Genomic DNA, 16,264 nt, shown 5'->3' on the forward strand with positions numbered 1-16,264 from the left:
CCACATGGCGCAGCAGACCTCTCCTGTCTTACCTGCTGCTCTCCTCAGCAGTGTATTTCAGTAAGACTGCCTGTTCTGCTCCCCACTCTGTCTCTGGTGGATCCTCTCACCCACCACATCTCTGGCCTGCACCCCTGCTCCTATATGCATAAATAAATAAATCTTTAAAAAAAAATAGGCAGAGGATATGAATAGACACTTCTCCAAAGAGTACATACAAAAAAACAATAGGCACATAAAAAATGTTCACCATTCCTTATTATTAGAGAAATGTATATCAAAACCACAATAGATATCACCTCAAACCTGTTAGAATAGCTATTATCCAAAAAACAAGTGTTGGAGAAAATGTGGCGAGGTGGTGACCCGTATACACTGTTACTGGGAATGTAACGTGGTACAGTCTTTATGGAAAGTAGCATGAAGATTCCTCAAAAAAAATTAAAAATAGAAATTCCATATAATCCAATTACCTCACTTCTGGTATTTACCAGAAAAATATAAAAACACTAATTTAAAGATGTATTTGCACCCCCATGTTTATTGTAAAAGACATGCTATAGATATACCATGGAATATTATTCAGCTATTAAAAAAAAAAAGAATTTCTGCCATTTGCAACAATATGAATGGACCTATGAGGATTTTGTATTTAGTAAAATAAGTCACACAAAGACAAAAAATGCCATATGATTTCATTCTTGTGTGGTATATACAGAAAACAAATGAACTAAATAAAACAAAAATAAATTGGGGGCAACAAGACAAACTAACTAGTAGCTGCCAGAAGAAAAGGGAGAAAGGAGGTGAATGAATTGGAACCAAGGGTCCAAAGGCTTGGCAAGGTATAGAAATGGACAATGAACTTGATATATTAATAGTGTATACACATATTGATTCTCAACTATGAACAACTGAAACTTATATAATGTTATAAAATGCAATGCTACTTAAACTAAAAAAATAAAGTGTCCTTCTGACATATAATACCACAAGTCCATTTTATTTTACCCACATTTATAGCAGACTTATTTCCATGAGTGTTTTTATAAATGACATCTTAAGTGCTTATAAGACCATTTTATTGCTACAGCTTACAAGGAAACACATTCTAATTTCTTTTAAAGTCATAAAATAAACCCAAATAGAAAAGCACAGAAATGGAACAATTATCATTTATTACACCCATAAATAAGCTTTGGTTTCCACAATGGAAATCAGACTGCAAGTCAGTAAAAAACTCAAGCAACGACCAAGCAAAGTACCTTTCTTCTTTTAATAATTCTTTACATTCCTTTTAAATATTCAAAGGATCACTAACATATTCCAAGTAAACTACAGAAATGGGTGGCAACGACAGTGATAGCATTACACCATAACAGCACAGTAACACTAGCACCAAGGATATAATGAAGTGAAATTCTAGTTCTATAGATCACAACAATATAGGAAGAACTAACAGATAGTATCAAAGGCTTTGCTCACCAGTTTGAAGACTCAGCCAAATGCTATGTCTAACAAATTTGTTTTCTATCTAGAATCTATTGAACCTTAAAAATCCAAAGAAACAATATACTCTAGTTCTATTCATTTTGGTGCAAATGGCAAGATTTCTTTTTTTTTTTTTTTTTTAAATAGCTGACTAGTATTCCATTGTGCAAACATACCACATTGAGGGGATTATGCTAACCTAAAAAGTTACAAGGAAAAAGATAAATACTAGTTGCTCTCACTCTTCTGTGACTATAAAAATCAAAGAAAAGGAACAATAAGAAATAAGCAAAATCAAAATAAAGCAAACCCCTGAAATCTGACTGAGGAACTTAAACTACCTGAGGAGGAGGAGGTGGGACAAGGAGAAAAAGAGGGCGAAAGTAAATCAGTGGGTTTTGGTGGTGGGTGTGATGTGATAATATATATTTGTAGAGGAGTGATTCTATACCCTAAAACATAAAGTTATAAATCAATGTTATCTCAATAAATGTATTTTTTAAAAAGTATCTTCTCTTAGAATTCTGTTAGAAATACTAACAGAATTAGTGGCCTATGGGTTAAAATTCAACACTGTCACCACAACAGGGGCCCACCACAACAGGGGCCCACCGCAAAGGCCTGAATCCCTTTGGATCAGGGATTGGATCCCTGGCCAGAGAGCTAACCCACATAAAGCCACATAAAGCCCAGCAGACCTCTCCTGTCTCTCCCACTGCTCCCCTCAGCAGTGTTATTTCTGTAAATCTGCCTGCTCTGCTCCCCACACAGTCTCTGGTGAATCCTCTCATCCCCCACACCTCTGGCCTACACCCCAGCTCTTATACACAAAAATAAAAAATAAATAAAAATCTTTTTTAAAAAATGTTCAAATAATTCTGTGTAAAAATCCATACTTTAAAAAAATCTAAATATACACAAAGAAAAAGAAATCCCCTAGTGTAAACTGAAAAAAAAAATCTATATAATTGAAAAACAAGGAAAGGGAAACCTTCCTTTGCCAATGTTTGCAAGACTAAAATATTTTGAAGAAATATCTAAATATGCCCAAGCTTTAAATGAGAAAGCCTCTGCACTCACCCTGCTGTTCTTTGCATTTGGCATCTGTCAAGAATCCAGGAATGAAGGACAAAAAACAAAAGAGGGGGTTAAAGAAACATCCTTGCAATTTGTTTAGGCTTTGTCTCTTTCCCACATGGATCAGAATATGCTTGGAGATCATTGTCTTTTTTTCCAAATGTTCAAAATAGAATAAATAAAGGGGAGAAGAGAACTTGAATGTATACTTAAGGAGGAGGATTTTTCTAGACTTAGATGAGGGTTGTTTATTTGTTACAAAATGAGGCTAATATTGAATTTCCTGATGTTTATGTCACAAGTTTTACAAGAAACCTGTTTTGGGTCAAGCCATTTAGACTACTTGTCCTTAACTTTGTATCTGAATAATGAAGAGACAGAAGAGATTATTGCAGTCTTCAATCCCAACTCTTTAAAAAAAATAAAACCACCTCAACCCAGAGACCCTTTCCAGTGAAAACAGTCTAGTTTTTAACATTGTTGTTCCTTCTAAGTCAAAACCACTGCTTAGATTCATGTTCTCTAGCAGTCTAATGAAAGTAACATATGCAATTCATTTATGATTCTCATGAGTGAAGTATACTAGGTGGGAAATTATATACTAGGATTACACGGGCAATTAACCAGCTTTGTCAGTTAAAATAGTGACAGCTGATAATCATATCTTTTAATTCTTCCCCATTTTTAATGTTATTATTATTCTTATGACAATTTTCTGATCTCTTTACTTTCTCCCAATCTTTTTCTCCTTCAGAAAACCCTAACTGAACTCTTCCTGACCTCTTATGCTAGATAATTTTCCCCCTGGCAACCTCACCTCATTTCATTTCAGCCTTCTAGTTTCCTGATTCTAGCTCCCTCTTTTGATTGGAACCAATTTGCTTTCAAGAGTCTAGGCAGACATCAAATGACATTCTAACTCACCCTCCTGCTCTGCAACCTCCAATGATTGTAGAAAAGAATATGTTACTTGGTTGAACTTGAAGACTCCTTTCAGACTATCTGGGTCAAGTCTTTTATAAATAAAAAAAAAAACTGATTTTTTTTTTCAAAAAAATTCCACTGAAAATAACTGAAATCAATGATTTTTCATGTTGTTTCCACAGCTGATGATTGCCACATCTAAAGGGACCTACTGATTTCTTGCTCTAATTTTACATCCACAGATCTACAGTATTATCACCACTAGCCCCTGAAATTCCTAGACTAGTTAATTCAACAGCAAGTCTATTAGTCAGGGTTTCCATTGGAAAACAACCAAATCCCTTCTGGCTAATTTAAGCAAAAAAGGCACTTTCATTAAGGCATATTAGGTGACTTACAAGTTGTAGGGAGACTATAGAATATCAATTTCCAGGAAAGTGCCCCCCAAATGCCACAGACTAGCCCACAGAGGATACATGCTCTTTGCATGAATTACTACCAAGACTTAACTTTACTTACTACCACTTCTAGGACAAATGCTACTTCTTACCACCTCTGCCACACCTGAAAGTCATGGCTGCATCCACAGCCATGCAAACCAGACAATGGATATCAGTAATGCCCTGTTTCCTCTTGTTCTTTCAACCCGTCTCACATAGTCCTATGTAATTGGAAGTTGAGAATCCATATTTATATCCTAATAGCAAAGGACACTGAAATTCATAATGTGGGGATTTCCCCAAATACGTAAAGTCTACTGAAAATGAATGGGCAGCCAGAGATCTCAGTAGGGTGGACTTCAGTTGCTAAATTAAATGCAGAAGCCCAGCCCCATCTAGCTGCATCTGCCTGGTCTTTCCCACTTTATTATAGCACAGTTGCACTCACAAATGACATAGATCTTACAGTCAACAGAGAGCAATAATCATTCTCTTTATCCGGAGTGTCTCACATCCAGAGTAACAGCAGGATGCAGTACATGTTCAGCCAGACTTCTTTAAAAATTGAATGCTTATACCTTATATGTTTAACAAACAAGTGTCAAGCACCTGCTATATTTAGGGCTTATTTTGGGTGCTGAGGAATGATAAATTGCTGAATAAAATGTGATCCAGCCATCAAAGAATTTATAGCTTAGTTTTGGAATAAGAGAAATATTTGGGGACTAAATTTAAAACACCCTGACAAATACTATGTAATAATAGAAATATGTGAAATGTATCAAGCAATGAACGCTGCCATGAATTACAAGGCTGAAGAAATGGAATAGCAATCTTTAACTCCAAGTGTGAAAAAGCTTTATAGAGGAGAAAAAAAAGGTCATTTCAGGCAGAGGACCAGTGAGAGCTGAAATTATAAGCACTTAGCAATACCAGGCATTCTTCCAAACATTTTACATGTAGTAACTCATTTAACCACTCAATAAATCTGTGGTATAGCTACTATTAATATTCCTGCTTCACACAGGAATTGAATGAGTGTCCTGATTCCAGCATCTGGGCTCTACATGCCCCAGAACCCATGGTGCAATCCTGCAATAGCCTAGGCAGGGTACCACATGGGAACCACAGCATGAAAGCGCATGTACAATGTATTCACTAAAAAAGCAGAAAGTTTAACAATCTTCATTAATCACCTCAAATTTAAACAGCACTCTCAATCAGCAAGTGCTCAAATCTACCTGATTTATCTTTGCCAAGAGAACAATGGTGATGGAGACCAGTAATCTTTTTTTTTTTAAAAAAAAAAAAAGGTATATTAAAATTGGTGGTAGTAAAAGTGAAAGCTGTGCTGAGGGAAGTGAGTCTTGCTCTGTCCTGTAAGGCTTTCCAGATTAAGTCTGGGGACCACCGTGTCTTGGGTAGGCACCCTTCAACCCTTTTACCACATCCCCATGACTTCTATAGCTTCAACGGAAGCACAGCAAAGATTTTACTAAAGGGTAGGTCAGAAACTTTGTCATTTGAGGCACACAAATTTGAACCAAGTTACTTTTTTGAAAACCTCCTAAACAAAATAATCCACTGCTAGAAAAGGGGATCAGCTGATTTACGTTTGTGACTCATCTATCCTGACTTCTGCGATCCTGTGATATTATTTCAATTTGCCTTCATGGAGAGCTGTCTGCTGAGCTAATTGTATGCACTCCTTTGTGCTCATCGCTTATGTTTATTTCATTACAATATTTACAAAAGGACTTGAGAAATAAGTCACTATGCAAATGGCAGAATGAATACACAATTCAGAGGAATATTAAAATTCATTAACCTTATTTACATTTAAAGTATTATTATGTATATTTGAGCACAGTGCACCTGCCAGAGTGGATGTGAAGCCGTATCAGCAGTCCATTGAATAATCTATTCTCTCTCTTTATTTCCTTGTCAAGTAAAGTAAAAACTTCCTCATCTTGGACACATTTAAAATCACTTCAAAGCTGATTTATTCATTTGCAGTTTTTATTTCCAGAGAAGTCTAATATAAAATTTAAGTTGTCCTTTGACATGTAGAGGATCTATTCCTTTGAAGACTTTTCCCCATCTTTGAGAAATGTTGCTGTATTATGTTTCCCTTATCAGCTACTTGAAAATGACAAGTTCATCATTTGACAGGTCACAAATATAGGTTATAGCTTTGCGACAATCATGCCCATGCCAAAAATTCAGCTTTATAAGAAAAGGGGAAATATAAAAGATAAAAATAGCCAAATTGGTGTCTTGGTATTAGGCAAATGAACCGACTAGGCAAAGCAACCAGCTAAAAAATTAATTTTTATTTTTCAGCCATTCCATCCAGTTGGTACATAGGATCAAGTGACAAGGGAGCAAAACAGTGAGCAGAGCAGCTGTGATGGTACTTAACGCTTTCTGTGGCAGTGAGAGCTGAATCTACCTTAGACAACCCATTTGGCTTCAGATTATGAAGCAGGAGAACAATAGGAAAAAAAAGATCGTGTGAATTATGTGACTGTCTGACAAGGTAGGTCCAGTTAAGGGGCAATGTTTTGATTCTACCATTGTGTTTATGCATCTGTGACAGCAAGTTGCTAAGTGACAGCTGAGGAGAGATAAACACAATAGAAAGGTGATATTTTGAAAATCCAAAGGAGCTAATAATTATATGTGTGAGTATATGTATCCTGAAGTATTGGAGCTAAGGTCTAAAAGATACCTAAATTGAGGAATTAGATGGCACTCCCCACCTTCCAATCCAGTCACATTGTTTGATGTGAATGATATCCACAAACCTTCTGTGAAGAACATGGAGTATGTCCACACTTGGAAGTTCAAACTCATTAACTTTAATCCCCACCAGGAGAGAGAGAAGAACCAAACTGACTAAGTCATGTGAATCTCTATAGAGCCTTGAGGAAAAATAAAAAACAGAGTAATGAGCAAAGAATCCTGGTCACCAAGGACTGATAGGAAAGACTCCAAGCATCTAGGAAAAGTAGTGTTCCAGAGACTCTGAGTCTTTATCTGAATCACTTCACGAGCACTAGAAATTATTTTGTTTAGCAAATAATCATTGCACCAAGATGTTCACAACTTATGTAGTGCATTGGAGCACTATCATCAATCATATCAGAAATCAGATTATAAAGCAGAAAAATAATTGCTCCAAAAGGAAGAGTGGAAAGGCCCCTTCCCTAGCTGAGCTTACTGTCCCTGAGAGGCCTTGCCGATGGTAATTTGAAAACCACTGGCTAACTTCATTCGTATCATGAATCTGAATTTTTCACTCAGAAAGCTGATCTTATTCACACATGCTAAAAACAGAACTGTGGTATTTTCCTTGAACATTGGCAAATAAAAGATTCAACTATTCCTTGGTTTCCAAGTAACGAGCAATAAGGAGGAAGAACTATCAGCATAGTTTAGATCAACTCGGTGTAGAGTCATCTTGGTCAGCAAAATAATTAATGTATCTTTGTTCTTTGCACAAGTCTACATAGGTCGAGTAAATTACTGCTATGGGTTTTTCTTCTCTGTGTATTTGTATACTCAGAAGTACTTTACACCTGAGCATCAAAGTTACCCTTTCTGGAACTGGGTCCCTGTGGCATAAATGCTTTTACAGCAGGGTAGTTTGATTATTAGATTCAAATTCTTTATCACCATCAACAGAAGGTCTCTATAAAATAGGAGGCATGGCAATGAAGGAAGACAACTGGGAATAGGATCTATGCAAGTGGTACATCTGGCCCAGCAGATGGGTAAAATCTGAACCAGAGATGCCCATTTGGGATTATCTGATACCCTTAACATCTTTGCTTCCCTTTCACTCTGACCTACCATTTTTTAAGTTTAATCTGTAGTATAGTTCTGCACACTGAATGTTCTTCTCTTCTCCTATTCCAAACATCACTTTCTATTATTAGGATTTCCAGAAGAGTTTCAAAATGCTATGTTCTTACCTATTGGGTCGTGTCCAATAGTGAAAATATTTTCAGATTCCAGACAAGCTGGAGCAATTACTCTCACTCACTTTTCATGGTCATACTTTCCCTGAAGCACGCTATTCAGGGTTGTACTTTCTCAGAAGTGATTGTTAACATATTTAATGATGGGATTAGCATGGGTACTCATGGTGCTATGGGTAGTTACCAATTGCATGTAGGTATATTGTAGTGGCAGGATAGGGACAGAGCAGGTTTTCATGATCTGAGCAGACTGGGGTAAAGGAGGAGTCCTGGAGCCCTCGGTGGCTTTCTCAGGCTTTTATTGAGCTTTTACATGTAATGCAGCAACCAGGTACACAGCAGGCAGGGGTGCCGGGGGACCAGGAGGCCAGGAGGCCTCCAGGACCATGGCAAGTCTTCGCTCTGTGCTTTTCTGGCGTTCTTTCTCCCCTTCTCTCCAGTTCTCTCTCCTGCCTCCACTTCTCTTGGTGACTATCTCAATACTGCTCCCATGGCCCACAGAAGTAAATAATATACCTCTAACTATGTAACAAAATGCAGGTGCCCCATCAAGCAGGGCAATCCTAATGGTGGGAGGGCAGAAAAACCTGAAAACAATTTACCTTACATACATCATTTAAGACATAGGCTACTACAGACTTTGACATATGTATTTGAGTCCTCAATAAAATAATAGTTTTCCAGATTCTAGGAAATAGAGCAACATGAAAGTTTACCAATATATCATAGCTATCCCACAATTAAAGAGATCCAGGTTAACTATGTTCATTTAACTACATTGTCACAGCAGATTGTTATAGTCATATATATTAATTATATATTGAACCCTAATTCAATATATAGAAGCTACTACTCTCTATTTTTAGCTGAAACACATTCCCACACACCTCACCACACCTGCAAATACCCACAAATATATTTAAGAAAAACATCCTTATGCTAAAATTAGAAAGTAACTTTATTTCTAAGTCAAACATCTCAGTCAAAAGTTTGGCAGCTCCAGTTGTTCTTTTCTTTTGCAGATTTCTCTTTTGCATGTACCTGCTTCTATCTTCTGGATGAAAATATTATAATATAATCATGAAGAAGGGGAAGATTTAACACATTCCCTTCCAGAATAAATCAAATTAGACTCAACTTAAAGGTGCATACATTTCTTATAAAGACTTTCTGTGTGGGAAGAAATGTCATTGATTTTGATAGTTGCTAGTATAAGTAAACATACAAACAAAACTCCCCAAATGTTAATTGCTTTTTGTGTGTATTGAATTTAGAGTTAACTTTTTGGCTGTGTTTAAACCAGCAAATAATCTTAGCTTACCCAGAAAGATTTATTTGCTATGTTTTCCTCTTGTCTACTTATAGTTAATAGCAAATGAGCTAATGCTAGATTGTTTATACTCTGGATTACTGGCAGCGAGTTCAACTTTTTAACTTTGAGAAATCCTTTTAAATGAAAAAAAAAGCTTTATTATGAATCTGAGTGCTTTTTTTAGAGTAAAGATGAATAAAAAGAGGTCAGTTGCTTCAAACTGATCTCCCCTAGGTAAAGATTAACTCAGGTTTAAAAACATGATATTAATGGTTCACCTAAGGGCTCTTGGGAGGAAGAAACTACACCTTACATTGCATTGATTTAAAAAGCAGAATGTGAACTTCTTAATCTAGCATCACAGGATAGTCCCTCTGGAGATGGTCACCAAGACACAAATCAGAAAGATGTTAATGACCCTAGAACTGAGGGGAGGAGGAGACAGTCCTGGTTGGCTTTTTGTATGGAAATTAATCTAAAGCAGTGATTCTCAATCTTTAGTTTGTATCAGAATCACCTAGAGGGCTTGTTAAAACACAGATTATTAAACCCCTTCCCTAGTATTTCCAAATCAGTGGGTCTGTAATAGGAATCAAGAATTTGCATTCTCTTTACAACCTCCCAGGTGATGCTGGTCCCAGGGTCACAATCAAAGGAATTAGAGGAATCATCCTTGTCCACTTATGTATATATTTGCCTGTATAGGTAGTGTTGGTGTTTAAAACTACAGCCCATTCTCCCCTGAATAATGATGGATTCACAAATGTTTTACTGTCCATATTAAAATTTCTTTATCAGTCAACTTTATCAACATTATAATTCCCAAAAACATAATGAGCACTACCTATGCTTTAGATTAAAACTTTCCTGGGGAAATAATTTGGAAACGTGCTATCCTCTCATTTAAAAAGCATGTTTACTTTGCAAAGAACCAGCATGAAGAAAGGAAAAATAAACTATTTACGACAGATCTCTTAAATACCCTACTTTAGAAGGTTATTAATTTACCCATTAAACAAAGGTTATTGTTAGCTTCTACTTCAGCTTTCAATATTTTATTAATTTCAAGGTCTGAAGATGCCACCTGGATCAGTAAGAATAACATTCATTTAAAAGGAACAAAAACTTGATTTATAGAAGCCTTGACCACAAGGTTTATATTTTTCACATAATAAAAAGCATAAATTAGTCTGGAGCTGCTGCAGTTTTTCACATACATTGTCAATGACCCAGTCTTTTGCTTCCTGCTCTACCATCCCTTGCTTGTTGGATTTAGTCCTCATTGTAAAAAAAGATGACTCCTAAGCCTCATGTCATTGTTTCAGGAAGAAAAGAAAAAAAATGGCAAGGAGGAAGGGACAATACTTATATCAGAAACTGAAAAGCTTGCCATGAATCCCAATATAAATTTTATTGACTGGCACAAGATATTCAGAAAGGTGATCATTTTTAGCTGGATTCATAACTGCCTCTCTCCCATTAAGACTGGGATTCCATTATGAATAGATAGAGGGGAGAACTCATTCACTCACGCACACTCCACCACTCTATTTGCATATCATGCCCCCATCCAAGACCTCAGCTCTCACGAGGGGACAATAGATGTAGTCAGGACAATCCTGGGAATCTTCAACACAGTCACAGGATCCCCAGACCTGGTCATAAAGCTAGAAAGTACCCTTTTCTTCTTTTCTAAGAACACCAAATCATTAGCACAAAATATCAATGTCACCAGTGATGTCCCAAGTGAAAAAAGATTTGTGAACATAGCTAGGAACAAGAATATTCTCATTAAGCATTTCTGTGCAGTCGAAGGGCCCACCCTCCACACCCAGGAAGGGTGTTTCAGCCATTCCCAAAACATATTGAGTGCCAAGGTATTAGGCTGGCTAATAAAAGGACACAAACTGAATGAGACTTCATCCCTGACTTCAAGGAACTTAGAGACCAATTTGAGAATGCTCAGTTTCATCACACACCACCTTCCATACTATATTCTACCTCATAAAAGACCCAAATTTTTGCTCAAGAATTATCATCAGATGAATATTACCCAGAGGTAAGGGTGGAGTTGGCAAAATGGTGAAAGGGATCAAAGATACAAGCTTCTAGTTATTAAAAAAAAGTCATGGAGCTGTAATATATAGTGTGGTGATTATAATTAATACCATGTTGCATATTTGAAAACTGCTCAGAAAGTAGACCTTAAAAGTTCTCATCAGAAGAAAAAATAATTTGTAACTATGTATGGTGACAGATGTTTGTTAACTGGACTCATTATGTGATCATTTTGCAACATATACAGATATGGAATCACTGTGCCATACAGCTAATATAATAACATATATCCATTATACCTCAATTTAAAAATTACTTTTTAAAAAAAGAATTTTCACCAAAGAAGAATCTTCTCCCCATCTGTAGGGTAAAGAAAATATCAGGCTTTTCTGCCCTTCCACCATCAGGACAGATGATGGATCCTTGTCCTGAATGCATGCCTGATGGCAGGCACCTGGAATAGGGTGTGGGCATAGGTAGATGGGATTCACCTGGGCTAAGACTGTGCTTTTAAGGGCGGCATCACGGGGACGCCAGCAGCAGCAGCAGCAGCAGCAGCAGCAGCAGCAGCAGCAGCAGCAGCCAAGAACGAAAGAGAAGCCGAGAACAGCAGAACGAACGCCAGAGAGCCCAGATAGAGTGAAGACTTGCTGGGGGCTGGGAGCCTGCCAGCCCCCCAGCCAGCACTCCTGCCTGCCATATGCCTGGTGAACCCCAATAAAAGACCTGCAAAAACCCACTAAGGACACTGACTCCTCCTTTACCTGGTCTGCATGGGATCAGAAAACCTGCACTGTGCCCAGTCCAGCCCTTACAATTGGCGTAGTCGGCAGGATCCATGTAGACGGGTATTGGAGCCCTCCGAAGACCTGGAGGGACTAAGGAGAACAGACTGTTTGCCTGTCATGACGCTGGAGGCGCCATGGCGGCACAGAAGTTGGATACGGTCCAGAGCTGTGGGACGAGACCTCGCATGGAGGAGACGCCCGAGAGGGCCAGCCAACGACACCGGAAAGGACCAGCCAATGACACCGGAAAGGACCAGCCAGTGACCCCTGAGGCAGCAGGCCGTTGCTGACGCAAGGAGAGGCCAATGGACTTCAACTGATGGACATGGACTGATAAACTTGGACTGACAATCCCGCCAGAAGGCGGAGGACCTTGGCAGGTTATTTTTTTTTTTTTTTTTGAGAATCTGGGGGTGGCCAGTGGGCCTAGATGGCCAAAAGCAGCCTGTGCATGCCCAGCAGCCAGGTGGAGGAGAAAAGCCAACTAAGAAGGCAAAAGCTGGTACTGATGCTAAGTTGAGAAGCCCTAAGCGGCTGTTAAGCAGCCTGGGTATGCTGAAGAACTGTGAGTCTCGTAAAATCACCTGTGGGTGATGCCCTGCTCATTCTTGAGTGAGGGTAAGGAGCTGAGGAACCCGTCCTTGGGGGACGGGTGGGGAATGTGGCTTGGGGTGGAGCCCAAGCCGAATGCAGAGTTTGGAACCCCGACCCATGTGATTGTGCAGTGGGTTGGCTTGAGTGCAGGGGTCTGTGAGTCGCACTGGTGGCTGTGAAAGCCGAGTGTTGGAGCGACTGCAGACAGAAGCCCTGAGGGTTGGCGATTACCCCCAACAGAATAAAATTGCCAATCCCAGAGCTAGTGCATCCTGGGGGTGGATGCTGTGTGTGCCATGTAGCCAAGACTACAGCCAGAGAAGGCCAGGAAGCCTGACGGCTCCTGGTGTGATATAGTAGATGCCGTGAGTGATTCCCCTCCCTCGTATGAGCAGTGCCTTCGGCAGCAGATTTGGTGGCTTATCTGCTGGTACCAATAATTGTCTTTTGCACTAGGTTGGTGCCCTGCCTGGACTTATTTGTGTTCTATTGTATTTTGTTATATTGTATTTTGTTATATTTGATGTATTTGCTTTTGTGGGCCATGGCTGCATTGTTTGTTTGCTTAGAAAATTGTATATATATATGTATAGACTGTATGGCAGAAAACCCTGAGTGGGTGGACTGTAGGGTAAAGAAAATATCAGGCTTTTCTGCCCTTCCGCCATCAGGACAGATGATGGATCCTTGTCCTGAATGCATGCCTGATGGCAGGCACCTGGAATAGGGTGTGGGCATAGGTAGATGGGATTCACCTGGGCTAAGACTGTGCTTTTAAGGGCGGCGTCACGGGGACGCCAGCAGCAGCAGAAGCAGCAGCAGCAGCAGCAGCAGCAGCAGCAGCAGCAGCCGAGAACGAAAGAGAAGCCGAGAAGCAGCAGAACGAACGCCAGAGAGCCCAGATAGAGTGAAGACTTGCTGGGGGCTGGGAGCCTGCCAGCCTGCCAGCCCCCCAGCCAGCACTCCTGCCTGCCATATGCCTGGTGAACCCCAATAAAAGACCTGCAAAAACCCACTAAGGACTCTGACTCCTCCTTTACCTGGTCTGCATGGGATCAGAAAACCTGCACTGTGCCCAGTCCGGCCCTTACACCATCCTAAGGCCTATGCCTAGAATCAGTCTCAATGGCATCAAACATTTGTTTTACAGAGTAGAAAGCCAGGGGAATGAACTTTCTTGATTTTACAATAGAAGTGCTGGCAGGAACCAGGGAAAACAGTTCTATCTTTAGGGAAAGAGTCTCAAATACAAAGCAATTAAAGTAGAAACTCGACTTCATTAGAATTCTTTGGACCACCTGAGCTCACTCTTCCATATGCTTAAACAAAGCAAAATAAGTCGCAGAGCAGTCAGGCTGGCAGAAGTTGAAATGTAGAGTATTATTTTAACCTTAAAATGACAACTAAAAGACACCTAACTGGGCTGTTCCAAGTTGATCTGGCATTGACACCCAGAGATTTGGAATTCAGCTGTAGCTAACTCCAGAAGACAGAACTGAGGCCTGGGAACCCCATCTATAGCCACTAACCAGTGACAAGCAAGCTCAGGATTCATCAGCTCACTCAGACATCGCCAGCTCTCTGAGGAGGAACAATTTTCACAGTCCAAAGTGACCCAATATAAAAATAAAAACTATTTTCTGTTACACTAACATATAAAGAGTTCCTTCCCTTTAGTGTACCAAGAACTGAGTATTTTCCTGTCACCTTCCTGAGGCCAGGAAGGCTCTGCATTCCTCTTTCTCTCTCTCCCTCTCTCTGTCTAACCCCACAGTTCCAGCTCTGTGGGTGTTCGATAAATATTTGTATGCATATAAATGGCAGATAATCCAAAAGTCACCCTGGGTACAATAACTGCTGGCTGGTTATCTCTGAATGAGATCTTCTGTACTCTGATCCAAAATAGGATTAGAAACAGCCTCCATGGGCACACTGGAGGACCACCGCCAACAAAATCTTGGCGCTGACTTCAGCATTCAGCATCACTGGGGCCTTGACTTGGAAGTCGGACAGAGGATGTATACCAAGAGTGGAACCCAGCCATTGTCTGATGAGGTCTTCAAGGATGCAGGAGGAAGAAGTGCCAGGTTGGCTCAGCTGTTTGGATCCCTTCAAACCATCCCCTCCTTGATTTGTTAGGTTAATCACAGCTGCTAAATCCTACTAAAATTGGGAAATTAAAGTACCGTAGCTCTGCTCCATTATCCCATTAGGGATACAACATATTCCCATTTCCATTCCAGCAGGCAGATAAGAGTGTTCATTCATCACCCTTAAAAAGTGCTAATTAAGATGTGGACACTCATCTCAATTCTTCTTCTAATCCTGAGAACAATTGTGAAATTATAATTCACAGCCATCACCATAATAGAATTCTCTCAAAGTTGGGAGGATTCATTGACTTGCCATCCAAAAGGAGGACAGAGATCTTGATTCCCCTTTCTGGACACTTTATATTCACTTAGGTAAACAGCTTTCTTTCAGGATTCCTGCAATTTGTGGTGGCCTTGACATGGCTTTGTCTGCCTAGGTGGATGTTAGACATTCACTTAGGCCACTCAGAATCTAAACTCCTTTCTATGTTTCTATCTGAAGAGCTTGTTATCAGGACCTCCCTGGTGGTGCACAGGTTAAGTTTCAGTGCCATCAAGCTATTGTCAGCTGCTGGGGCATGAGTTCAATCTCTGGCTAGGGAGCTAACCCACATGGTGCAGCAGACCTCTCCTGTCTCACCCACTGCTCCCCTCAACAGTGTATTTCAGCAGCTCTGTCTGTTCTGCTCCCTGCTCTGTCTCTGGAGAATCCTCTCACCCCCACCCTGTACCTCTGGCCTACACCCCAGTTCTTGTATGCATAAACGTGTGTTCCTATGAGCTGGCTACTAGCTGGCCGCTGGCCACTCATGGGCAGCTGTGACCCATTTGCTATCTGCAAATCACAGCAGAGCATTCCTTGACTAAGGGGTATAGGCCCAGGGATGACTAGGCCTCTGTTGACCTGATTACATGATTATCTCCGTGGTGGTCTCAGGATAACTCTCCCTGTCATAACATCATACTTTGCTGACACAAATGTCTCTTGATGTTTGTCACAATGTCTTCTTCCCTGTCCCTCATAAAACCTTATCCCCAATTCCTATCCTACCCTATGGACCTTATTCCTCATACCATTGTCGCAAGATCAGCTTCTACTAGCCTGTATGATTTCAGTAAGTGGCACAAGAACTTCTGCTCAAGTTCCAGAATCCTGCCTTGCAAACCTGCTCCACAATTGCTGTATCCCTCATTGTGTTCCCATCACAAAGCAGCAACAAAGTTCCTGTCACAACACATAAATAAATAAAAATAAATCTCTTTTAAAAAAAAAAAAGAGCTTGCTATCACAGTTTAAAATGCTAAGTATTTGCTTTCTTAGCTTTTATTCATAACTAGACTCAAGCTTGTAACCAAGCTTTAAAAGGAGACCCATGCACACTGTCCCACACAGGACTGGACTGAGTCTAGTAATTCAAGCAAGAAAGAACAGCTAGCTCGCTAGCGCTCTCTCTCTCTCTCAGCATTCTCTCTGCACTTTCTTATACAAACACATACATGCACA

The 16,264-nt window shown here is 39.9% G+C and overlaps 1 pseudogene across 1 annotated transcript in view; it reads left to right on the forward strand.

The window, feature by feature from the left end:
- Window positions 1–14,806, forward strand: part of LOC311185301 (trafficking protein particle complex subunit 4-like) — a 72,716-nt pseudogene extending 57,910 nt beyond the window's left edge. The window contains exon 4 of the transcript in view: window positions 14,574–14,806. The product of the transcript in view is annotated as a trafficking protein particle complex subunit 4-like (transcript). The remainder of the gene's footprint in view (window positions 1–14,573) is intronic.
- The last annotated feature ends 1,458 nt before the right edge of the window (window positions 14,807–16,264 follow it).

This window comes from Talpa europaea (genome assembly GCF_964194135.1).
Source record: "Talpa europaea genome assembly, chromosome: 1".
In the NCBI taxonomy this organism is placed as follows: Eukaryota; Metazoa; Chordata; class Mammalia; order Eulipotyphla; family Talpidae; genus Talpa; species Talpa europaea.